Consider the following 22,789-nt stretch of genomic DNA (forward strand, 5'->3'; position numbering starts at 1 on the left):
TTCTGCACAGTCTGACATTCCTGCAGCCTGGAGCTGATCTACTGGTTTCGTCTGACAAGGGGAGAACTGTCTCCCCGACTGAGCCTGGTTTCTCACCGGGTTTTTTCTCCATCCTTTCACCGATCGAGTTTTGGTTTCTTGCCTCTGTCGCCTCTGGCAGGCGGAGCTTGGGACACTTCATGTACAGAGATATCGTTGACTTGATTGCAAATTATTGCACAGATACTATTTAAAACTGAACTTAGCTGAATGATGTCATCAAAGAGTTCAATAACGAAATGCCTTTAACTGTCATTTTGCTTTTTGACGCACTGTGTTCCTAATTAATGTTGTTCAGTTGCATTGACGCAATACTTTTTGTTTAAAGCGCAATTTAAAAAAAAAAAAAAAAAAAAAAAGAGTCCAAACAATGACCCCTGCTACGGGTAGTGTTCCAAGTGTTATGCGACTTCAGCTAATGATGGGTCCATCAGAAATTTTACGGTGCTAGGGCTGGGTCTGCGTCAGAAGAAGCCATGCATTGTTTAGTTATGTCAGTGCAGTGCCGTCGGTTGGGGGAGAAACGGCAGCATGCACGGCTCCTCGTTAGTATAGTGGACAGTATCAATAACGAAATGCCTTTAACTGTCATTTTGCTTTTTGACGCACTGTGTTCCTAATTAATATTGTTCAGTTGCATTGACACAATACTTTTTGTTTAAAGCGCAATTTAAAAAAAAAAAAAAAAAAAAAAAAGAGTCCAAACAATGACCCCTGCTACGGGTAGTGTTGCAAGTGTTATGCGACTTCAGCTAATGATGGGTCCATCCGATATTATTCCATCCAAAAGTTTTGGGTGGAGGCACAGGTCACAGAGGGAGTTCTGCTTCGACGTCAGCCCGAGCCAAAGGACATGCGTTGGCCGGGAATCGAACCCGGGTCAACTGCTTGGAAGGCAGCTATGCTCACCACTATACCACCAACGCAGTAGGCAGTCAGCAACTTGCGCCGTCACTAAGAAGGCTCGAAGTGCACGAGTCGCCGATAGGGCTAGAGGAGCAGATGAGATCTTTGTTTGGACCCGTCACTAAAGAGAGCCTTCAAGAATTTGCATCCCGTCACGTACAAGAAAACGCTGCCTTCCCATCCGGCTAAATAAACACGAAGTGGTCAAACGCAGAGAGTGCCCATTCAGACGATGACCAGTGGCAAGCCCTCTCGCAGCATGCTGGCGGACGGTCAAACTGATTCTGCTCTTGACATTTCGATGTAGCTCTGCAGTGAGCAGAGCACCCAAAAATACAGGTCACTCGCAAAAGTTCCCCTCCACGGAAATCTTTAGTAAAAGGCGAAAGATTTATGCGACAATGAAGAGAAACTCGAGCTGTGTCTCCAAACGCTCGGGCCTGTGCGCTGCCTCTGTTAAACTACTACGCTCGCCAAGGGTCATCAAGGGTGACAACGCCTGCCCACATGTGTTTCGTCAGCACCCCCCCCCCCCACTCCAAAACGGAGGAGTAAAACTCAAAAAAGTCCCCTCGGCCCACCAATAACCAAAAGCCCAATCAAGGCAATCTCTTTCTCATGCCTCTATCTGAAAAGTTGGATAAAATCTTATATGAAAAAAAAAGTCTTTTAAAGAAATCCCTTATTCCGAGGTCACCGTAGCCACCAGATCCAGTCTGTATCCGCTTCAGTCACCCGGATCCAGTCCGTATCCAGAGAAGATGGTGGATCAACACCTAGAAAGGACCTCTATGGCCCAGAAACACAGCGGAGACCGTGACAACTAGATGAGCCGCAGATACAAATCCCCTGTAAAGACCACCTGGACAAGACCACAGGAAACAGATGATTCTTCTGCACAGTCTGACATTCCTGCAGCCTGGAGCTGATCTACTGGTTTCGTCTGACAAGGGGAGAACTGTCTCCCCGACTGAGCCTGGTTTCTCACCGGGTTTTTTCTCCATCCTTTCACCGATCGAGTTTTGGTTTCTTGCCTCTGTCGCCTCTGGCAGGCGGAGCTTGGGACACTTCATGTACAGAGATATCGTTGACTTGATTGCAAATTATTGCACAGATACTATTTAAAACTGAACTTAGCTGAATGATGTCATCAAAGAGTTCAATAACGAAATGCCTTTAACTGTCATTTTGCTTTTTGACGCACTGTGTTCCTAATTAATGTTGTTCAGTTGCATTGACGCAATACTTTTTGTTTAAAGCGCAATTTAAAAAAAAAAAAAAAAAAAAAAAAGAGTCCAAACAATGACCCCTGCTACGGGTAGTGTTCCAAGTGTTATGCGACTTCAGCTAATGATGGGTCCATCAGAAATTTTACGGTGCTAGGGCTGGGTCTGCGTCAGAAGAAGCCATGCATTGTTTAGTTATGTCAGTGCAGTGCCGTCGGTTGGGGGAGAAACGGCAGCATGCACGGCTCCTCGTTAGTATAGTGGACAGTATCAATAACGAAATGCCTTTAACTGTCATTTTGCTTTTTGACGCACTGTGTTCCTAATTAATATTGTTCAGTTGCATTGACACAATACTTTTTGTTTAAAGCGCAATTAAAAAAAAAAAAAAAAAAAAAAAAAGAGTCCAAACAATGACCCCTGCTACGGGTAGTGTTGCAAGTGTTATGCGACTTCAGCTAATGATGGGTCCATCCGATATTATTCCATCCAAAAGTTTTGGGTGGAGGCACAGGTCACAGAGGGAGTTCTGCTTCGACGTCAGCCCGAGCCAAAGGACATGCGTTGGCCGGGAATCGAACCCGGGTCAACTGCTTGGAAGGCAGCTATGCTCACCACTATACCACCAACGCAGTAGGCAGTCAGCAACTTGCGCCGTCACTAAGAAGGCTCGAAGTGCACGAGTCGCCGATAGGGCTAGAGGAGCAGATGAGATCTTTGTTTGGACCCGTCACTAAAGAGAGCCTTCAAGAATTTGCATCCCGTCACGTACAAGAAAACGCTGCCTTCCCATCCGGCTAAATAAACACGAAGTGGTCAAACGCAGAGAGTGCCCATTCAGACGATGACCAGTGGCAAGCCCTCTCGCAGCATGCTGGCGGACGGTCAAACTGATTCTGCTCTTGACATTTCGATGTAGCTCTGCAGTGAGCAGAGCACCCAAAAATACAGGTCACTCGCAAAAGTTCCCCTCCACGGAAATCTTTAGTAAAAGGCGAAAGATTTATGCGACAATGAAGAGAAACTCGAGCTGTGTCTCCAAACGCTCGGGCCTGTGCGCTGCCTCTGTTAAACTACTACGCTCGCCAAGGGTCATCAAGGGTGACAACGCCTGCCCACATGTGTTTCGTCAGCACCCCCCCCCCCCCACTCCAAAACGGAGGAGTAAAACTCAAAAAAGTCCCCTCGGCCCACCAATAACCAAAAGCCCAATCAAGGCAATCTCTTTCTCATGCCTCTATCTGAAAAGTTGGATAAAATCTTATATGAAAAAAAAAGTCTTTTAAAGAAATCCCTTATTCCGAGGTCACCGTAGCCACCAGATCCAGTCTGTATCCGCTTCAGTCACCCGGATCCAGTCCGTATCCAGAGAAGATGGTGGATCAACACCTAGAAAGGACCTCTATGGCCCAGAAACACAGCGGAGACCGTGACAACTAGATGAGCCGCAGATACAAATCCCCTGTAAAGACCACCTGGACAAGACCACAGGAAACAGATGATTCTTCTGCACAGTCTGACATTCCTGCAGCCTGGAGCTGATCTACTGGTTTCGTCTGACAAGGGGAGAACTGTCTCCCCGACTGAGCCTGGTTTCTCACCGGGTTTTTTCTCCATCCTTTCACCGATCGAGTTTTGGTTTCTTGCCTCTGTCGCCTCTGGCAGGCGGAGCTTGGGACACTTCATGTACAGAGATATCGTTGACTTGATTGCAAATTATTGCACAGATACTATTTAAAACTGAACTTAGCTGAATGATGTCATCAAAGAGTTCAATAACGAAATGCCTTTAACTGTCATTTTGCTTTTTGACGCACTGTGTTCCTAATTAATGTTGTTCAGTTGCATTGACGCAATACTTTTTGTTTAAAGCGCAATTTAAAAAAAAAAAAAAAAAAAAAAAGAGTCCAAACAATGACCCCTGCTACGGGTAGTGTTCCAAGTGTTATGCGACTTCAGCTAATGATGGGTCCATCAGAAATTTTACGGTGCTAGGGCTGGGTCTGCGTCAGAAGAAGCCATGCATTGTTTAGTTATGTCAGTGCAGTGCCGTCGGTTGGGGGAGAAACGGCAGCATGCACGGCTCCTCGTTAGTATAGTGGACAGTATCAATAACGAAATGCCTTTAACTGTCATTTTGCTTTTTGACGCACTGTGTTCCTAATTAATATTGTTCAGTTGCATTGACACAATACTTTTTGTTTAAAGCGCAATTTAAAAAAAAAAAAAAAAAAAAAAAAGAGTCCAAACAATGACCCCTGCTACGGGTAGTGTTGCAAGTGTTATGCGACTTCAGCTAATGATGGGTCCATCCGATATTATTCCATCCAAAAGTTTTGGGTGGAGGCACAGGTCACAGAGGGAGTTCTGCTTCGACGTCAGCCCGAGCCAAAGGACATGCGTTGGCCGGGAATCGAACCCGGGTCAACTGCTTGGAAGGCAGCTATGCTCACCACTATACCACCAACGCAGTAGGCAGTCAGCAACTTGCGCCGTCACTAAGAAGGCTCGAAGTGCACGAGTCGCCGATAGGGCTAGAGGAGCAGATGAGATCTTTGTTTGGACCCGTCACTAAAGAGAGCCTTCAAGAATTTGCATCCCGTCACGTACAAGAAAACGCTGCCTTCCCATCCGGCTAAATAAACACGAAGTGGTCAAACGCAGAGAGTGCCCATTCAGACGGTGACCAGTGGCAAGCCCTCTCGCAGCATGCTGGCGGACGGTCAAACTGATTCTGCTCTTGACATTTCGATGTAGCTCTGCAGTGAGCAGAGCACCCAAAAATACAGGTCACTCGCAAAAGTTCCCCTCCACGGAAATCTTTAGTAAAAGGCGAAAGATTTATGCGACAATGAAGAGAAACTCGAGCTGTGTCTCCAAACGCTCGGGCCTGTGCGCTGCCTCTGTTAAACTACTACGCTCGCCAAGGGTCATCAAGGGTGACAACGCCTGCCCACATGTGTTTCGTCAGCACCCCCCCCCCCCACTCCAAAACGGAGGAGTAAAACTCAAAAAAGTCCCCTCGGCCCACCAATAACCAAAAGCCCAATCAAGGCAATCTCTTTCTCATGCCTCTATCTGAAAAGTTGGATAAAATCTTATATGAAAAAAAAAGTCTTTTAAAGAAATCCCTTATTCCGAGGTCACCGTAGCCACCAGATCCAGTCTGTATCCGCTTCAGTCACCCGGATCCAGTCCGTATCCAGAGAAGATGGTGGATCAACACCTAGAAAGGACCTCTATGGCCCAGAAACACAGCGGAGACCGTGACAACTAGATGAGCCGCAGATACAAATCCCCTGTAAAGACCACCTGGACAAGACCACAGGAAACAGATGATTCTTCTGCACAGTCTGACATTCCTGCAGCCTGGAGCTGATCTACTGGTTTCGTCTGACAAGGGGAGAACTGTCTCCCCGACTGAGCCTGGTTTCTCACCGGGTTTTTTCTCCATCCTTTCACCGATCGAGTTTTGGTTTCTTGCCTCTGTCGCCTCTGGCAGGCGGAGCTTGGGACACTTCATGTACAGAGATATCGTTGACTTGATTGCAAATTATTGCACAGATACTATTTAAAACTGAACTTAGCTGAATGATGTCATCAAAGAGTTCAATAACGAAATGCCTTTAACTGTCATTTTGCTTTTTGACGCACTGTGTTCCTAATTAATGTTGTTCAGTTGCATTGACGCAATACTTTTTGTTTAAAGCGCAATTTAAAAAAAAAAAAAAAAAAAAAAAAGAGTCCAAACAATGACCCCTGCTACGGGTAGTGTTCCAAGTGTTATGCGACTTCAGCTAATGATGGGTCCATCAGAAATTTTACGGTGCTAGGGCTGGGTCTGCGTCAGAAGAAGCCATGCATTGTTTAGTTATGTCAGTGCAGTGCCGTCGGTTGGGGGAGAAACGGCAGCATGCACGGCTCCTCGTTAGTATAGTGGACAGTATCAATAACGAAATGCCTTTAACTGTCATTTTGCTTTTTGACGCACTGTGTTCCTAATTAATATTGTTCAGTTGCATTGACACAATACTTTTTGTTTAAAGCGCAATTAAAAAAAAAAAAAAAAAAAAAAAAAGAGTCCAAACAATGACCCCTGCTACGGGTAGTGTTGCAAGTGTTATGCGACTTCAGCTAATGATGGGTCCATCCGATATTATTCCATCCAAAAGTTTTGGGTGGAGGCACAGGTCACAGAGGGAGTTCTGCTTCGACGTCAGCCCGAGCCAAAGGACATGCGTTGGCCGGGAATCGAACCCGGGTCAACTGCTTGGAAGGCAGCTATGCTCACCACTATACCACCAACGCAGTAGGCAGTCAGCAACTTGCGCCGTCACTAAGAAGGCTCGAAGTGCACGAGTCGCCGATAGGGCTAGAGGAGCAGATGAGATCTTTGTTTGGACCCGTCACTAAAGAGAGCCTTCAAGAATTTGCATCCCGTCACGTACAAGAAAACGCTGCCTTCCCATCCGGCTAAATAAACACGAAGTGGTCAAACGCAGAGAGTGCCCATTCAGACGATGACCAGTGGCAAGCCCTCTCGCAGCATGCTGGCGGACGGTCAAACTGATTCTGCTCTTGACATTTCGATGTAGCTCTGCAGTGAGCAGAGCACCCAAAAATACAGGTCACTCGCAAAAGTTCCCCTCCACGGAAATCTTTAGTAAAAGGCGAAAGATTTATGCGACAATGAAGAGAAACTCGAGCTGTGTCTCCAAACGCTCGGGCCTGTGCGCTGCCTCTGTTAAACTACTACGCTCGCCAAGGGTCATCAAGGGTGACAACGCCTGCCCACATGTGTTTCGTCAGCACCCCCCCCCCCCACTCCAAAACGGAGGAGTAAAACTCAAAAAAGTCCCCTCGGCCCACCAATAACCAAAAGCCCAATCAAGGCAATCTCTTTCTCATGCCTCTATCTGAAAAGTTGGATAAAATCTTATATGAAAAAAAAAGTCTTTTAAAGAAATCCCTTATTCCGAGGTCACCGTAGCCACCAGATCCAGTCTGTATCCGCTTCAGTCACCCGGATCCAGTCCGTATCCAGAGAAGATGGTGGATCAACACCTAGAAAGGACCTCTATGGCCCAGAAACACAGCGGAGACCGTGACAACTAGATGAGCCGCAGATACAAATCCCCTGTAAAGACCACCTGGACAAGACCACAGGAAACAGATGATTCTTCTGCACAGTCTGACATTCCTGCAGCCTGGAGCTGATCTACTGGTTTCGTCTGACAAGGGGAGAACTGTCTCCCCGACTGAGCCTGGTTTCTCACCGGGTTTTTTCTCCATCCTTTCACCGATCGAGTTTTGGTTTCTTGCCTCTGTCGCCTCTGGCAGGCGGAGCTTGGGACACTTCATGTACAGAGATATCGTTGACTTGATTGCAAATTATTGCACAGATACTATTTAAAACTGAACTTAGCTGAATGATGTCATCAAAGAGTTCAATAACGAAATGCCTTTAACTGTCATTTTGCTTTTTGACGCACTGTGTTCCTAATTAATGTTGTTCAGTTGCATTGACGCAATACTTTTTGTTTAAAGCGCAATTTAAAAAAAAAAAAAAAAAAAAAAAGAGTCCAAACAATGACCCCTGCTACGGGTAGTGTTCCAAGTGTTATGCGACTTCAGCTAATGATGGGTCCATCAGAAATTTTACGGTGCTAGGGCTGGGTCTGCGTCAGAAGAAGCCATGCATTGTTTAGTTATGTCAGTGCAGTGCCGTCGGTTGGGGGAGAAACGGCAGCATGCACGGCTCCTCGTTAGTATAGTGGACAGTATCAATAACGAAATGCCTTTAACTGTCATTTTGCTTTTTGACGCACTGTGTTCCTAATTAATATTGTTCAGTTGCATTGACACAATACTTTTTGTTTAAAGCGCAATTTAAAAAAAAAAAAAAAAAAAAAAAAGAGTCCAAACAATGACCCCTGCTACGGGTAGTGTTGCAAGTGTTATGCGACTTCAGCTAATGATGGGTCCATCCGATATTATTCCATCCAAAAGTTTTGGGTGGAGGCACAGGTCACAGAGGGAGTTCTGCTTCGACGTCAGCCCGAGCCAAAGGACATGCGTTGGCCGGGAATCGAACCCGGGTCAACTGCTTGGAAGGCAGCTATGCTCACCACTATACCACCAACGCAGTAGGCAGTCAGCAACTTGCGCCGTCACTAAGAAGGCTCGAAGTGCACGAGTCGCCGATAGGGCTAGAGGAGCAGATGAGATCTTTGTTTGGACCCGTCACTAAAGAGAGCCTTCAAGAATTTGCATCCCGTCACGTACAAGAAAACGCTGCCTTCCCATCCGGCTAAATAAACACGAAGTGGTCAAACGCAGAGAGTGCCCATTCAGACGATGACCAGTGGCAAGCCCTCTCGCAGCATGCTGGCGGACGGTCAAACTGATTCTGCTCTTGACATTTCGATGTAGCTCTGCAGTGAGCAGAGCACCCAAAAATACAGGTCACTCGCAAAAGTTCCCCTCCACGGAAATCTTTAGTAAAAGGCGAAAGATTTATGCGACAATGAAGAGAAACTCGAGCTGTGTCTCCAAACGCTCGGGCCTGTGCGCTGCCTCTGTTAAACTACTACGCTCGCCAAGGGTCATCAAGGGTGACAACGCCTGCCCACATGTGTTTCGTCAGCACCCCCCCCCCCCCACTCCAAAACGGAGGAGTAAAACTCAAAAAAGTCCCCTCGGCCCACCAATAACCAAAAGCCCAATCAAGGCAATCTCTTTCTCATGCCTCTATCTGAAAAGTTGGATAAAATCTTATATGAAAAAAAAAGTCTTTTAAAGAAATCCCTTATTCCGAGGTCACCGTAGCCACCAGATTCAGTCTGTATCCGCTTCAGTCACCCGGATCCAGTCCGTATCCAGAGAAGATGGTGGATCAACACCTAGAAAGGACCTCTATGGCCCAGAAACACAGCGGAGACCGTGACAACTAGATGAGCCGCAGATACAAATCCCCTGTAAAGACCACCTGGACAAGACCACAGGAAACAGATGATTCTTCTGCACAGTCTGACATTCCTGCAGCCTGGAGCTGATCTACTGGTTTCGTCTGACAAGGGGAGAACTGTCTCCCCGACTGAGCCTGGTTTCTCACCGGGTTTTTTCTCCATCCTTTCACCGATCGAGTTTTGGTTTCTTGCCTCTGTCGCCTCTGGCAGGCGGAGCTTGGGACACTTCATGTACAGAGATATCGTTGACTTGATTGCAAATTATTGCACAGATACTATTTAAAACTGAACTTAGCTGAATGATGTCATCAAAGAGTTCAATAACGAAATGCCTTTAACTGTCATTTTGCTTTTTGACGCACTGTGTTCCTAATTAATGTTGTTCAGTTGCATTGACGCAATACTTTTTGTTTAAAGCGCAATTTAAAAAAAAAAAAAAAAAAAAAAAAGAGTCCAAACAATGACCCCTGCTACGGGTAGTGTTCCAAGTGTTATGCGACTTCAGCTAATGATGGGTCCATCAGAAATTTTACGGTGCTAGGGCTGGGTCTGCGTCAGAAGAAGCCATGCATTGTTTAGTTATGTCAGTGCAGTGCCGTCGGTTGGGGGAGAAACGGCAGCATGCACGGCTCCTCGTTAGTATAGTGGACAGTATCAATAACGAAATGCCTTTAACTGTCATTTTGCTTTTTGACGCACTGTGTTCCTAATTAATATTGTTCAGTTGCATTGACACAATACTTTTTGTTTAAAGCGCAATTAAAAAAAAAAAAAAAAAAAAAAAAAGAGTCCAAACAATGACCCCTGCTACGGGTAGTGTTGCAAGTGTTATGCGACTTCAGCTAATGATGGGTCCATCCGATATTATTCCATCCAAAAGTTTTGGGTGGAGGCACAGGTCACAGAGGGAGTTCTGCTTCGACGTCAGCCCGAGCCAAAGGACATGCGTTGGCCGGGAATCGAACCCGGGTCAACTGCTTGGAAGGCAGCTATGCTCACCACTATACCACCAACGCAGTAGGCAGTCAGCAACTTGCGCCGTCACTAAGAAGGCTCGAAGTGCACGAGTCGCCGATAGGGCTAGAGGAGCAGATGAGATCTTTGTTTGGACCCGTCACTAAAGAGAGCCTTCAAGAATTTGCATCCCGTCACGTACAAGAAAACGCTGCCTTCCCATCCGGCTAAATAAACACGAAGTGGTCAAACGCAGAGAGTGCCCATTCAGACGATGACCAGTGGCAAGCCCTCTCGCAGCATGCTGGCGGACGGTCAAACTGATTCTGCTCTTGACATTTCGATGTAGCTCTGCAGTGAGCAGAGCACCCAAAAATACAGGTCACTCGCAAAAGTTCCCCTCCACGGAAATCTTTAGTAAAAGGCGAAAGATTTATGCGACAATGAAGAGAAACTCGAGCTGTGTCTCCAAACGCTCGGGCCTGTGCGCTGCCTCTGTTAAACTACTACGCTCGCCAAGGGTCATCAAGGGTGACAACGCCTGCCCACATGTGTTTCGTCAGCACCCCCCCCCCCCACTCCAAAACGGAGGAGTAAAACTCAAAAAAGTCCCCTCGGCCCACCAATAACCAAAAGCCCAATCAAGGCAATCTCTTTCTCATGCCTCTATCTGAAAAGTTGGATAAAATCTTATATGAAAAAAAAAGTCTTTTAAAGAAATCCCTTATTCCGAGGTCACCGTAGCCACCAGATCCAGTCTGTATCCGCTTCAGTCACCCGGATCCAGTCCGTATCCAGAGAAGATGGTGGATCAACACCTAGAAAGGACCTCTATGGCCCAGAAACACAGCGGAGACCGTGACAACTAGATGAGCCGCAGATACAAATCCCCTGTAAAGACCACCTGGACAAGACCACAGGAAACAGATGATTCTTCTGCACAGTCTGACATTCCTGCAGCCTGGAGCTGATCTACTGGTTTCGTCTGACAAGGGGAGAACTGTCTCCCCGACTGAGCCTGGTTTCTCACCGGGTTTTTTCTCCATCCTTTCACCGATCGAGTTTTGGTTTCTTGCCTCTGTCGCCTCTGGCAGGCGGAGCTTGGGACACTTCATGTACAGAGATATCGTTGACTTGATTGCAAATTATTGCACAGATACTATTTAAAACTGAACTTAGCTGAATGATGTCATCAAAGAGTTCAATAACGAAATGCCTTTAACTGTCATTTTGCTTTTTGACGCACTGTGTTCCTAATTAATGTTGTTCAGTTGCATTGACGCAATACTTTTTGTTTAAAGCGCAATTTAAAAAAAAAAAAAAAAAAAAAAAGAGTCCAAACAATGACCCCTGCTACGGGTAGTGTTCCAAGTGTTATGCGACTTCAGCTAATGATGGGTCCATCAGAAATTTTACGGTGCTAGGGCTGGGTCTGCGTCAGAAGAAGCCATGCATTGTTTAGTTATGTCAGTGCAGTGCCGTCGGTTGGGGGAGAAACGGCAGCATGCACGGCTCCTCGTTAGTATAGTGGACAGTATCAATAACGAAATGCCTTTAACTGTCATTTTGCTTTTTGACGCACTGTGTTCCTAATTAATATTGTTCAGTTGCATTGACACAATACTTTTTGTTTAAAGCGCAATTTAAAAAAAAAAAAAAAAAAAAAAAAGAGTCCAAACAATGACCCCTGCTACGGGTAGTGTTGCAAGTGTTATGCGACTTCAGCTAATGATGGGTCCATCCGATATTATTCCATCCAAAAGTTTTGGGTGGAGGCACAGGTCACAGAGGGAGTTCTGCTTCGACGTCAGCCCGAGCCAAAGGACATGCGTTGGCCGGGAATCGAACCCGGGTCAACTGCTTGGAAGGCAGCTATGCTCACCACTATACCACCAACGCAGTAGGCAGTCAGCAACTTGCGCCGTCACTAAGAAGGCTCGAAGTGCACGAGTCGCCGATAGGGCTAGAGGAGCAGATGAGATCTTTGTTTGGACCCGTCACTAAAGAGAGCCTTCAAGAATTTGCATCCCGTCACGTACAAGAAAACGCTGCCTTCCCATCCGGCTAAATAAACACGAAGTGGTCAAACGCAGAGAGTGCCCATTCAGACGATGACCAGTGGCAAGCCCTCTCGCAGCATGCTGGCGGACGGTCAAACTGATTCTGCTCTTGACATTTCGATGTAGCTCTGCAGTGAGCAGAGCACCCAAAAATACAGGTCACTCGCAAAAGTTCCCCTCCACGGAAATCTTTAGTAAAAGGCGAAAGATTTATGCGACAATGAAGAGAAACTCGAGCTGTGTCTCCAAACGCTCGGGCCTGTGCGCTGCCTCTGTTAAACTACTACGCTCGCCAAGGGTCATCAAGGGTGACAACGCCTGCCCACATGTGTTTCGTCAGCACCCCCCCCCCCCACTCCAAAACGGAGGAGTAAAACTCAAAAAAGTCCCCTCGGCCCACCAATAACCAAAAGCCCAATCAAGGCAATCTCTTTCTCATGCCTCTATCTGAAAAGTTGGATAAAATCTTATATGAAAAAAAAAGTCTTTTAAAGAAATCCCTTATTCCGAGGTCACCGTAGCCACCAGATCCAGTCTGTATCCGCTTCAGTCACCCGGATCCAGTCCGTATCCAGAGAAGATGGTGGATCAACACCTAGAAAGGACCTCTATGGCCCAGAAACACAGCGGAGACCGTGACAACTAGATGAGCCGCAGATACAAATCCCCTGTAAAGACCACCTGGACAAGACCACAGGAAACAGATGATTCTTCTGCACAGTCTGACATTCCTGCAGCCTGGAGCTGATCTACTGGTTTCGTCTGACAAGGGGAGAACTGTCTCCCCGACTGAGCCTGGTTTCTCACCGGGTTTTTTCTCCATCCTTTCACCGATCGAGTTTTGGTTTCTTGCCTCTGTCGCCTCTGGCAGGCGGAGCTTGGGACACTTCATGTACAGAGATATCGTTGACTTGATTGCAAATTATTGCACAGATACTATTTAAAACTGAACTTAGCTGAATGATGTCATCAAAGAGTTCAATAACGAAATGCCTTTAACTGTCATTTTGCTTTTTGACGCACTGTGTTCCTAATTAATGTTGTTCAGTTGCATTGACGCAATACTTTTTGTTTAAAGCGCAATTTAAAAAAAAAAAAAAAAAAAAAAAAGAGTCCAAACAATGACCCCTGCTACGGGTAGTGTTCCAAGTGTTATGCGACTTCAGCTAATGATGGGTCCATCAGAAATTTTACGGTGCTAGGGCTGGGTCTGCGTCAGAAGAAGCCATGCATTGTTTAGTTATGTCAGTGCAGTGCCGTCGGTTGGGGGAGAAACGGCAGCATGCACGGCTCCTCGTTAGTATAGTGGACAGTATCAATAACGAAATGCCTTTAACTGTCATTTTGCTTTTTGACGCACTGTGTTCCTAATTAATATTGTTCAGTTGCATTGACACAATACTTTTTGTTTAAAGCGCAATTAAAAAAAAAAAAAAAAAAAAAAAAAGAGTCCAAACAATGACCCCTGCTACGGGTAGTGTTGCAAGTGTTATGCGACTTCAGCTAATGATGGGTCCATCCGATATTATTCCATCCAAAAGTTTTGGGTGGAGGCACAGGTCACAGAGGGAGTTCTGCTTCGACGTCAGCCCGAGCCAAAGGACATGCGTTGGCCGGGAATCGAACCCGGGTCAACTGCTTGGAAGGCAGCTATGCTCACCACTATACCACCAACGCAGTAGGCAGTCAGCAACTTGCGCCGTCACTAAGAAGGCTCGAAGTGCACGAGTCGCCGATAGGGCTAGAGGAGCAGATGAGATCTTTGTTTGGACCCGTCACTAAAGAGAGCCTTCAAGAATTTGCATCCCGTCACGTACAAGAAAACGCTGCCTTCCCATCCGGCTAAATAAACACGAAGTGGTCAAACGCAGAGAGTGCCCATTCAGACGATGACCAGTGGCAAGCCCTCTCGCAGCATGCTGGCGGACGGTCAAACTGATTCTGCTCTTGACATTTCGATGTAGCTCTGCAGTGAGCAGAGCACCCAAAAATACAGGTCACTCGCAAAAGTTCCCCTCCACGGAAATCTTTAGTAAAAGGCGAAAGATTTATGCGACAATGAAGAGAAACTCGAGCTGTGTCTCCAAACGCTCGGGCCTGTGCGCTGCCTCTGTTAAACTACTACGCTCGCCAAGGGTCATCAAGGGTGACAACGCCTGCCCACATGTGTTTCGTCAGCACCCCCCCCCCCCCACTCCAAAACGGAGGAGTAAAACTCAAAAAAGTCCCCTCGGCCCACCAATAACCAAAAGCCCAATCAAGGCAATCTCTTTCTCATGCCTCTATCTGAAAAGTTGGATAAAATCTTATATGAAAAAAAAAGTCTTTTAAAGAAATCCCTTATTCCGAGGTCACCGTAGCCACCAGATCCAGTCTGTATCCGCTTCAGTCACCCGGATCCAGTCCGTATCCAGAGAAGATGGTGGATCAACACCTAGAAAGGACCTCTATGGCCCAGAAACACAGCGGAGACCGTGACAACTAGATGAGCCGCAGATACAAATCCCCTGTAAAGACCACCTGGACAAGACCACAGGAAACAGATGATTCTTCTGCACAGTCTGACATTCCTGCAGCCTGGAGCTGATCTACTGGTTTCGTCTGACAAGGGGAGAACTGTCTCCCCGACTGAGCCTGGTTTCTCACCGGGTTTTTTCTCCATCCTTTCACCGATCGAGTTTTGGTTTCTTGCCTCTGTCGCCTCTGGCAGGCGGAGCTTGGGACACTTCATGTACAGAGATATCGTTGACTTGATTGCAAATTATTGCACAGATACTATTTAAAACTGAACTTAGCTGAATGATGTCATCAAAGAGTTCAATAACGAAATGCCTTTAACTGTCATTTTGCTTTTTGACGCACTGTGTTCCTAATTAATGTTGTTCAGTTGCATTGACGCAATACTTTTTGTTTAAAGCGCAATTTAAAAAAAAAAAAAAAAAAAAAAAGAGTCCAAACAATGACCCCTGCTACGGGTAGTGTTCCAAGTGTTATGCGACTTCAGCTAATGATGGGTCCATCAGAAATTTTACGGTGCTAGGGCTGGGTCTGCGTCAGAAGAAGCCATGCATTGTTTAGTTATGTCAGTGCAGTGCCGTCGGTTGGGGGAGAAACGGCAGCATGCACGGCTCCTCGTTAGTATAGTGGACAGTATCAATAACGAAATGCCTTTAACTGTCATTTTGCTTTTTGACGCACTGTGTTCCTAATTAATATTGTTCAGTTGCATTGACACAATACTTTTTGTTTAAAGCGCAATTTAAAAAAAAAAAAAAAAAAAAAAAAGAGTCCAAACAATGACCCCTGCTACGGGTAGTGTTGCAAGTGTTATGCGACTTCAGCTAATGATGGGTCCATCCGATATTATTCCATCCAAAAGTTTTGGGTGGAGGCACAGGTCACAGAGGGAGTTCTGCTTCGACGTCAGCCCGAGCCAAAGGACATGCGTTGGCCGGGAATCGAACCCGGGTCAACTGCTTGGAAGGCAGCTATGCTCACCACTATACCACCAACGCAGTAGGCAGTCAGCAACTTGCGCCGTCACTAAGAAGGCTCGAAGTGCACGAGTCGCCGATAGGGCTAGAGGAGCAGATGAGATCTTTGTTTGGACCCGTCACTAAAGAGAGCCTTCAAGAATTTGCATCCCGTCACGTACAAGAAAACGCTGCCTTCCCATCCGGCTAAATAAACACGAAGTGGTCAAACGCAGAGAGTGCCCATTCAGACGGTGACCAGTGGCAAGCCCTCTCGCAGCATGCTGGCGGACGGTCAAACTGATTCTGCTCTTGACATTTCGATGTAGCTCTGCAGTGAGCAGAGCACCCAAAAATACAGGTCACTCGCAAAAGTTCCCCTCCACGGAAATCTTTAGTAAAAGGCGAAAGATTTATGCGACAATGAAGAGAAACTCGAGCTGTGTCTCCAAACGCTCGGGCCTGTGCGCTGCCTCTGTTAAACTACTACGCTCGCCAAGGGTCATCAAGGGTGACAACGCCTGCCCACATGTGTTTCGTCAGCACCCCCCCCCCCCACTCCAAAACGGAGGAGTAAAACTCAAAAAAGTCCCCTCGGCCCACCAATAACCAAAAGCCCAATCAAGGCAATCTCTTTCTCATGCCTCTATCTGAAAAGTTGGATAAAATCTTATATGAAAAAAAAAGTCTTTTAAAGAAATCCCTTATTCCGAGGTCACCGTAGCCACCAGATCCAGTCTGTATCCGCTTCAGTCACCCGGATCCAGTCCGTATCCAGAGAAGATGGTGGATCAACACCTAGAAAGGACCTCTATGGCCCAGAAACACAGCGGAGACCGTGACAACTAGATGAGCCGCAGATACAAATCCCCTGTAAAGACCACCTGGACAAGACCACAGGAAACAGATGATTCTTCTGCACAGTCTGACATTCCTGCAGCCTGGAGCTGATCTACTGGTTTCGTCTGACAAGGGGAGAACTGTCTCCCCGACTGAGCCTGGTTTCTCACCGGGTTTTTTCTCCATCCTTTCACCGATCGAGTTTTGGTTTCTTGCCTCTGTCGCCTCTGGCAGGCGGAGCTTGGGACACTTCATGTACAGAGATATCGTTGACTTGATTGCAAATTATTGCACAGATACTATTTAAAACTGAACTTAGCTGAATGATGTCATCAAAGAGTTCAATAACGAAATGCCTTTAACTGTCATTTTGCTTTTTGACGCACTGTGTTCCTAATTAATGTTGTTCAGTTGCATTGACGCAATACTTTTTGTTTAAAGCGCAATTTAAAAAAAAAAAAAAAAAAAAAAAAGAGTCCAAACAATGACCCCTGCTACGGGTAGTGTTCCAAGTGTTATGCGACTTCAGCTAATGATGGGTCCATCAGAAATTTTACGGTGCTAGGGCTGGGTCTGCGTCAGAAGAAGCCATGCATTGTTTAGTTATGTCAGTGCAGTGCCGTCGGTTGGGGGAGAAACGGCAGCATGCACGGCTCCTCGTTAGTATAGTGGACAGTATCAATAACGAAATGCCTTTAACTGTCATTTTGCTTTTTGACGCACTGTGTTCCTAATTAATATTGTTCAGTTGCATTGACACAATACTTTTTGTTTAAAGCGCAATTAAAAAAAAAAAAAAAAAAAAAAAAAGAGTCCAAACAATGACCCCTGCTACGGGTAGTGTTGCAAGTGTTATGCGACTTCAGCTAATGATGGGTCCATCCGATATTATTCCATCCAAAAGTTTTGGGTGGAGGCACAGGTCACAGAGGGAGTTCTGCTTCGACGTCAGCCCGAGCCAAAGGACATGCGTTGGCCGGGAATCGAACCCGGGTCAACTGCTTGGAAGGCAGCTATGCTCACCACTATACCACCAACGCAGTAGGCAGTCAGCAACTTGCGCCGTCACTAAGAAGGCTCGAAGTGCACGAGTCGCCGATAGGGCTAGAGGAGCAGATGAGATCTTTGTTTGGACCCGTCACTAAAGAGAGCCTTCAAGAATTTGCATCCCGTCACGTACAAGAAAACGCTGCCTTCCCATCCGGCTAAATAAACACGAAGTGGTCAAACGCAGAGAGTGCCCATTCAGACGATGACCAGTGGCAAGCCCTCTCGCAGCATGCTGGCGGACGGTCAAACTGATTCTGCTCTTGACATTTCGATGTAGCTCTGCAGTGAGCAGAGCACCCAAAAATACAGGTCACTCGCAAAAGTTCCCCTCCACGGAAATCTTTAGTAAAAGGCGAAAGATTTATGCGACAATGAAGAGAAACTCGAGCTGTGTCTCCAAACGCTCGGGCCTGTGCGCTGCCTCTGTTAAACTACTACGCTCGCCAAGGGTCATCAAGGGTGACAACGCCTGCCCACATGTGTTTCGTCAGCACCCCCCCCCCCCACTCCAAAACGGAGGAGTAAAACTCAAAAAAGTCCCCTCGGCCCACCAATAACCAAAAGCCCAATCAAGGCAATCTCTTTCTCATGCCTCTATCTGAAAAGTTGGATAAAATCTTATATGAAAAAAAAAGTCTTTTAAAGAAATCCCTTATTCCGAGGTCACCGTAGCCACCAGATCCAGTCTGTATCCGCTTCAGTCACCCGGATCCAGTCCGTATCCAGAGAAGATGGTGGATCAACACCTAGAAAGGACCTCTATGGCCCAGAAACACAGCGGAGACCGTGACAACTAGATGAGCCGCAGATACAAATCCCCTGTAAAGACCACCTGGACAAGACCACAGGAAACAGATGATTCTTCTGCACAGTCTGACATTCCTGCAGCCTGGAGCTGATCTACTGGTTTCGTCTGACAAGGGGAGAACTGTCTCCCCGACTGAGCCTGGTTTCTCACCGGGTTTTTTCTCCATCCTTTCACCGATCGAGTTTTGGTTTCTTGCCTCTGTCGCCTCTGGCAGGCGGAGCTTGGGACACTTCATGTACAGAGATATCGTTGACTTGATTGCAAATTATTGCACAGATACTATTTAAAACTGAACTTAGCTGAATGATGTCATCAAAGAGTTCAATAACGAAATGCCTTTAACTGTCATTTTGCTTTTTGACGCACTGTGTTCCTAATTAATGTTGTTCAGTTGCATTGACGCAATACTTTTTGTTTAAAGCGCAATTTAAAAAAAAAAAAAAAAAAAAAAAAGAGTCCAAACAATGACCCCTGCTACGGGTAGTGTTCCAAGTGTTATGCGACTTCAGCTAATGATGGGTCCATCAGAAATTTTACGGTGCTAGGGCTGGGTCCTCGTCAGAAGAAGCCATGCATTGTTTAGTTATGTCAGTGCAGTGCCGTCGGTTGGGGGAGAAACGGCAGCATGCACGGCTCCTCGTTAGTATAGTGGACAGTATCAATAACGAAATGCCTTTAACTGTCATTTTGCTTTTTGACGCACTGTGTTCCTAATTAATATTGTTCAGTTGCATTGACACAATACTTTTTGTTTAAAGCGCAATTAAAAAAAAAAAAAAAAAGAGTCCAAACAATGACCCCTGCTACGGGTAGTGTTGCAAGTGTTATGCGACTTCAGCTAATGATGGGTCCATCCGATATTATTCCATCCAAAAGTTTTGGGTGGAGGCACAGGTCACAGAGGGAGTTCTGCTTCGACGTCAGCCCGAGCCAAAGGACATGCGTTGGCCGGGAATCGAACCCGGGTCAACTGCTTGGAAGGCAGCTATGCTCACCACTATACCACCAACGCAGTAGGCAGTCAGCAACTTGCGCCGTCACTAAGAAGGCTCGAAGTGCACGAGTCGCCGATAGGGCTAGAGGAGCAGATGAGATCTTTGTTTGGACCCGTCACTAAAGAGAGCCTTCAAGAATTTGCATCCCGTCACGTACAAGAAAACGCTGCCTTCCCATCCGGCTAAATAAACACGAAGTGGTCAAACGCAGAGAGTGCCCATTCAGACGATGACCAGTGGCAAGCCCTCTCGCAGCATGCTGGCGGACGGTCAAACTGATTCTGCTCTTGACATTTCGATGTAGCTCTGCAGTGAGCAGAGCACCCAAAAATACAGGTCACTCGCAAAAGTTCCCCTCCACGGAAATCTTTAGTAAAAGGCGAAAGATTTATGCGACAATGAAGAGAAACTCGAGCTGTGTCTCCAAACGCTCGGGCCTGTGCGCTGCCTCTGTTAAACTACTACGCTCGCCAAGGGTCATCAAGGGTGACAACGCCTGCCCACATGTGTTTCGTCAGCACCCCCCCCCCCCACTCCAAAACGGAGGAGTAAAACTCAAAAAAGTCCCCTCTGCCCACCAATAACCAAAAGCCCAATCAAGGCAATCTCTTTCTCATGCCTCTATCTGAAAAGTTGGATAAAATCTTATATGAAAAAAAAAGTCTTTTAAAGAAATCCCTTATTCCGAGGTCACCGTAGCCACCAGATCCAGTCTGTATCCGCTTCAGTCACCCGGATCCAGTCCGTATCCAGAGAAGATGGTGGATCAACACCTAGAAAGGACCTCTATGGCCCAGAAACACAGCGGAGACCGTGACAACTAGATGAGCCGCAGATACAAATCCCCTGTAAAGACCACCTGGACAAGACCACAGGAAACAGATGATTCTTCTGCACAGTCTGACATTCCTGCAGCCTGGAGCTGATCTACTGGTTTCGTCTGACAAGGGGAGAACTGTCTCCCCGACTGAGCCTGGTTTCTCACCGGGTTTTTTCTCCATCCTTTCACCGATCGAGTTTTGGTTTCTTGCCTCTGTCGCCTCTGGCAGGCGGAGCTTGGGACACTTCATGTACAGAGATATCGTTGACTTGATTGCAAATTATTGCACAGATACTATTTAAAACTGAACTTAGCTGAATGATGTCATCAAAGAGTTCAATAACGAAATGCCTTTAACTGTCATTTTGCTTTTTGATGCACTGTGTTCCTAATTAATGTTGTTCAGTTGCATTGACGCAATACTTTTTGTTTAAAGCGCAATTTAAAAAAAAAAAAAAAAAAAAAAAGAGTCCAAACAATGACCCCTGCTACGGGTAGTGTTCCAAGTGTTATGCGACTTCAGCTAATGATGGGTCCATCAGAAATTTTACGGTGCTAGGGCTGGGTCTGCGTCAGAAGAAGCCATGCATTGTTTAGTTATGTCAGTGCAGTGCCGTCGGTTGGGGGAGAAACGGCAGCATGCACGGCTCCTCGTTAGTATAGTGGACAGTATCAATAACGAAATGCCTTTAACTGTCATTTTGCTTTTTGACGCACTGTGTTCCTAATTAATATTGTTCAGTTGCATTGACACAATACTTTTTGTTTAAAGCGCAATTAAAAAAAAAAAAAAAAAGAGTCCAAACAATGACCCCTGCTACGGGTAGTGTTGCAAGTGTTATGCGACTTCAGCTAATGATGGGTCCATCCGATATTATTCCATCCAAAAGTTTTGGGTGGAGGCACAGGTCACAGAGGGAGTTCTGCTTCGACGTCAGCCCGAGCCAAAGGACATGCGTTGGCCGGGAATCGAACCCGGGTCAACTGCTTGGAAGGCAGCTATGCTCACCACTATACCACCAACGCAGTAGGCAGTCAGCAACTTGCGCCGTCACTAAGAAGGCTCGAAGTGCACGAGTCGCCGATAGGGCTAGAGGAGCAGATGAGATCTTTGTTTGGACCCGTCACTAAAGAGAGCCTTCAAGAATTTGCATCCCGTCACGTACAAGAAAACGCTGCCTTCCCATCCGGCTAAATAAACACGAAGTGGTCAAACGCAGAGAGTGCCCATTCAGACGATGACCAGTGGCAAGCCCTCTCGCAGCATGCTGGCGGACGGTCAAACTGATTCTGCTCTTGACATTTCGATGTAGCTCTGCAGTGAGCAGAGCACCCAAAAATACAGGTCACTCGCAAAAGTTCCCCTCCACGGAAATCTTTAGTAAAAGGCGAAAGATTTATGCGACAATGAAGAGAAACTCGAGCTGTGTCTCCAAACGCTCGGGCCTGTGCGCTGCCTCTGTTAAACTACTACGCTCGCCAAGGGTCATCAAGGGTGACAACGCCTGCCCACATGTGTTTCGTCAGCACCCCCCCCCCCCCCCCACTCCAAAACGGAGGAGTAAAACTCAAAAAAGTCCCCTCGGCCCACCAATAACCAAAAGCCCAATCAAGGCAATCTCTTTCTCATGCCTCTATCTGAAAAGTTGGATAAAATCTTATATGAAAAAAAAAGTCTTTTAAAGAAATCCCTTATTCCGAGGTCACCGTAGCCACCAGATCCAGTCTGTATCCGCTTCAGTCACCCGGATCCAGTCCGTATCCAGAGAAGATGGTGGATCAACACCTAGAAAGGACCTCTATGGCCCAGAAACACAGCGGAGACCGTGACAACTAGATGAGCCGCAGATACAAATCCCCTGTAAAGACCACCTGGACAAGACCACAGGAAACAGATGATTCTTCTGCACAGTCTGACATTCCTGCAGCCTGGAGCTGATCTACTGGTTTCGTCTGACAAGGGGAGAACTGTCTCCCCGACTGAGCCTGGTTTCTCACCGGGTTTTTTCTCCATCCTTTCACCGATCGAGTTTTGGTTTCTTGCCTCTGTCGCCTCTGGCAGGCGGAGCTTGGGACACTTCATGTACAGAGATATCGTTGACTTGATTGCAAATTATTGCACAGATACTATTTAAAACTGAACTTAGCTGAATGATGTCATCAAAGAGTTCAATAACGAAATGCCTTTAACTGTCATTTTGCTTTTTGACGCACTGTGTTCCTAATTAATGTTGTTCAGTTGCATTGACGCAATACTTTTTGTTTAAAGCGCAATTTAAAAAAAAAAAAAAAAAAAAAAAGAGTCCAAACAATGACCCCTGCTACGGGTAGTGTTCCAAGTGTTATGCGACTTCAGCTAATGATGGGTCCATCAGAAATTTTACGGTGCTAGGGCTGGGTCTGCGTCAGAAGAAGCCATGCATTGTTTAGTTATGTCAGTGCAGTGCCGTCGGTTGGGGGAGAAACGGCAGCATGCACGGCTCCTCGTTAGTATAGTGGACAGTATCAATAACGAAATGCCTTTAACTGTCATTTTGCTTTTTGACGCACTGTGTTCCTAATTAATATTGTTCAGTTGCATTGACACAATACTTTTTGTTTAAAGCGCAATTTAAAAAAAAAAAAAAAAAAAAAAAAGAGTCCAAACAAT

At 46.4% G+C, this 22,789-nt stretch overlaps 24 non-coding genes across 24 annotated transcripts; all 24 read right to left on the minus strand.

Annotated features, from left to right (window-relative positions):
- Positions 1 to 893: 893 nt before the first annotated feature.
- trnag-ucc (transfer RNA glycine (anticodon UCC)) lies at positions 894 to 965 on the minus strand. Its single transcript has one exon. It is a non-coding gene; the product is annotated as a tRNA-Gly (tRNA).
- Positions 966 to 1,250: 285 nt separating this feature from the next.
- LOC127980312 (U5 spliceosomal RNA) lies at positions 1,251 to 1,365 on the minus strand. Its single transcript, XR_008159343.1, has one exon. It is a non-coding gene; the product is annotated as a U5 spliceosomal RNA (small nuclear RNA).
- Positions 1,366 to 2,731: 1,366 nt separating this feature from the next.
- Positions 2,732 to 2,803, minus strand: trnag-ucc (transfer RNA glycine (anticodon UCC)). The gene has a single exon. It is a non-coding gene; the product is annotated as a tRNA-Gly (tRNA).
- Positions 2,804 to 3,088: 285 nt separating this feature from the next.
- On the minus strand, positions 3,089 to 3,203 carry LOC127980313 (U5 spliceosomal RNA). The gene has a single exon (XR_008159344.1). It is a non-coding gene; the product is annotated as a U5 spliceosomal RNA (small nuclear RNA).
- Positions 3,204 to 4,569: 1,366 nt separating this feature from the next.
- Positions 4,570 to 4,641, minus strand: trnag-ucc (transfer RNA glycine (anticodon UCC)). The gene has a single exon. It is a non-coding gene; the product is annotated as a tRNA-Gly (tRNA).
- A 285-nt stretch (positions 4,642 to 4,926) lies between these two features.
- Positions 4,927 to 5,041, minus strand: LOC127980314 (U5 spliceosomal RNA). The gene has a single exon (XR_008159345.1). It is a non-coding gene; the product is annotated as a U5 spliceosomal RNA (small nuclear RNA).
- Positions 5,042 to 6,407: 1,366 nt separating this feature from the next.
- trnag-ucc (transfer RNA glycine (anticodon UCC)) lies at positions 6,408 to 6,479 on the minus strand. The gene has a single exon. It is a non-coding gene; the product is annotated as a tRNA-Gly (tRNA).
- A 285-nt stretch (positions 6,480 to 6,764) lies between these two features.
- Positions 6,765 to 6,879, minus strand: LOC127980315 (U5 spliceosomal RNA). The gene has a single exon (XR_008159346.1). It is a non-coding gene; the product is annotated as a U5 spliceosomal RNA (small nuclear RNA).
- Positions 6,880 to 8,244: 1,365 nt separating this feature from the next.
- trnag-ucc (transfer RNA glycine (anticodon UCC)) lies at positions 8,245 to 8,316 on the minus strand. Its single transcript has one exon. It is a non-coding gene; the product is annotated as a tRNA-Gly (tRNA).
- Positions 8,317 to 8,601: 285 nt separating this feature from the next.
- Positions 8,602 to 8,716, minus strand: LOC127980317 (U5 spliceosomal RNA). Its single transcript, XR_008159348.1, has one exon. It is a non-coding gene; the product is annotated as a U5 spliceosomal RNA (small nuclear RNA).
- A 1,367-nt stretch (positions 8,717 to 10,083) lies between these two features.
- On the minus strand, positions 10,084 to 10,155 carry trnag-ucc (transfer RNA glycine (anticodon UCC)). The gene has a single exon. It is a non-coding gene; the product is annotated as a tRNA-Gly (tRNA).
- A 285-nt stretch (positions 10,156 to 10,440) lies between these two features.
- Positions 10,441 to 10,555, minus strand: LOC127980318 (U5 spliceosomal RNA). The gene has a single exon (XR_008159349.1). It is a non-coding gene; the product is annotated as a U5 spliceosomal RNA (small nuclear RNA).
- A 1,365-nt stretch (positions 10,556 to 11,920) lies between these two features.
- On the minus strand, positions 11,921 to 11,992 carry trnag-ucc (transfer RNA glycine (anticodon UCC)). The gene has a single exon. It is a non-coding gene; the product is annotated as a tRNA-Gly (tRNA).
- Positions 11,993 to 12,277: 285 nt separating this feature from the next.
- LOC127980320 (U5 spliceosomal RNA) lies at positions 12,278 to 12,392 on the minus strand. Its single transcript, XR_008159350.1, has one exon. It is a non-coding gene; the product is annotated as a U5 spliceosomal RNA (small nuclear RNA).
- A 1,366-nt stretch (positions 12,393 to 13,758) lies between these two features.
- trnag-ucc (transfer RNA glycine (anticodon UCC)) lies at positions 13,759 to 13,830 on the minus strand. Its single transcript has one exon. It is a non-coding gene; the product is annotated as a tRNA-Gly (tRNA).
- A 285-nt stretch (positions 13,831 to 14,115) lies between these two features.
- On the minus strand, positions 14,116 to 14,230 carry LOC127980321 (U5 spliceosomal RNA). Its single transcript, XR_008159351.1, has one exon. It is a non-coding gene; the product is annotated as a U5 spliceosomal RNA (small nuclear RNA).
- Positions 14,231 to 15,596: 1,366 nt separating this feature from the next.
- trnag-ucc (transfer RNA glycine (anticodon UCC)) lies at positions 15,597 to 15,668 on the minus strand. Its single transcript has one exon. It is a non-coding gene; the product is annotated as a tRNA-Gly (tRNA).
- Positions 15,669 to 15,953: 285 nt separating this feature from the next.
- Positions 15,954 to 16,068, minus strand: LOC127980322 (U5 spliceosomal RNA). Its single transcript, XR_008159352.1, has one exon. It is a non-coding gene; the product is annotated as a U5 spliceosomal RNA (small nuclear RNA).
- A 1,366-nt stretch (positions 16,069 to 17,434) lies between these two features.
- Positions 17,435 to 17,506, minus strand: trnag-ucc (transfer RNA glycine (anticodon UCC)). Its single transcript has one exon. It is a non-coding gene; the product is annotated as a tRNA-Gly (tRNA).
- Positions 17,507 to 17,791: 285 nt separating this feature from the next.
- Positions 17,792 to 17,906, minus strand: LOC127980323 (U5 spliceosomal RNA). Its single transcript, XR_008159353.1, has one exon. It is a non-coding gene; the product is annotated as a U5 spliceosomal RNA (small nuclear RNA).
- A 1,358-nt stretch (positions 17,907 to 19,264) lies between these two features.
- Positions 19,265 to 19,336, minus strand: trnag-ucc (transfer RNA glycine (anticodon UCC)). The gene has a single exon. It is a non-coding gene; the product is annotated as a tRNA-Gly (tRNA).
- A 285-nt stretch (positions 19,337 to 19,621) lies between these two features.
- On the minus strand, positions 19,622 to 19,736 carry LOC127980324 (U5 spliceosomal RNA). The gene has a single exon (XR_008159354.1). It is a non-coding gene; the product is annotated as a U5 spliceosomal RNA (small nuclear RNA).
- A 1,357-nt stretch (positions 19,737 to 21,093) lies between these two features.
- trnag-ucc (transfer RNA glycine (anticodon UCC)) lies at positions 21,094 to 21,165 on the minus strand. Its single transcript has one exon. It is a non-coding gene; the product is annotated as a tRNA-Gly (tRNA).
- Positions 21,166 to 21,450: 285 nt separating this feature from the next.
- Positions 21,451 to 21,565, minus strand: LOC127980325 (U5 spliceosomal RNA). The gene has a single exon (XR_008159355.1). It is a non-coding gene; the product is annotated as a U5 spliceosomal RNA (small nuclear RNA).
- Positions 21,566 to 22,789: the final 1,224 nt, after the last annotated feature.

This window comes from Carassius gibelio, chromosome B19, assembly GCF_023724105.1.
Source record: "Carassius gibelio isolate Cgi1373 ecotype wild population from Czech Republic chromosome B19, carGib1.2-hapl.c, whole genome shotgun sequence".
Classification (NCBI taxonomy): Eukaryota; Metazoa; Chordata; class Actinopteri; order Cypriniformes; family Cyprinidae; genus Carassius; species Carassius gibelio.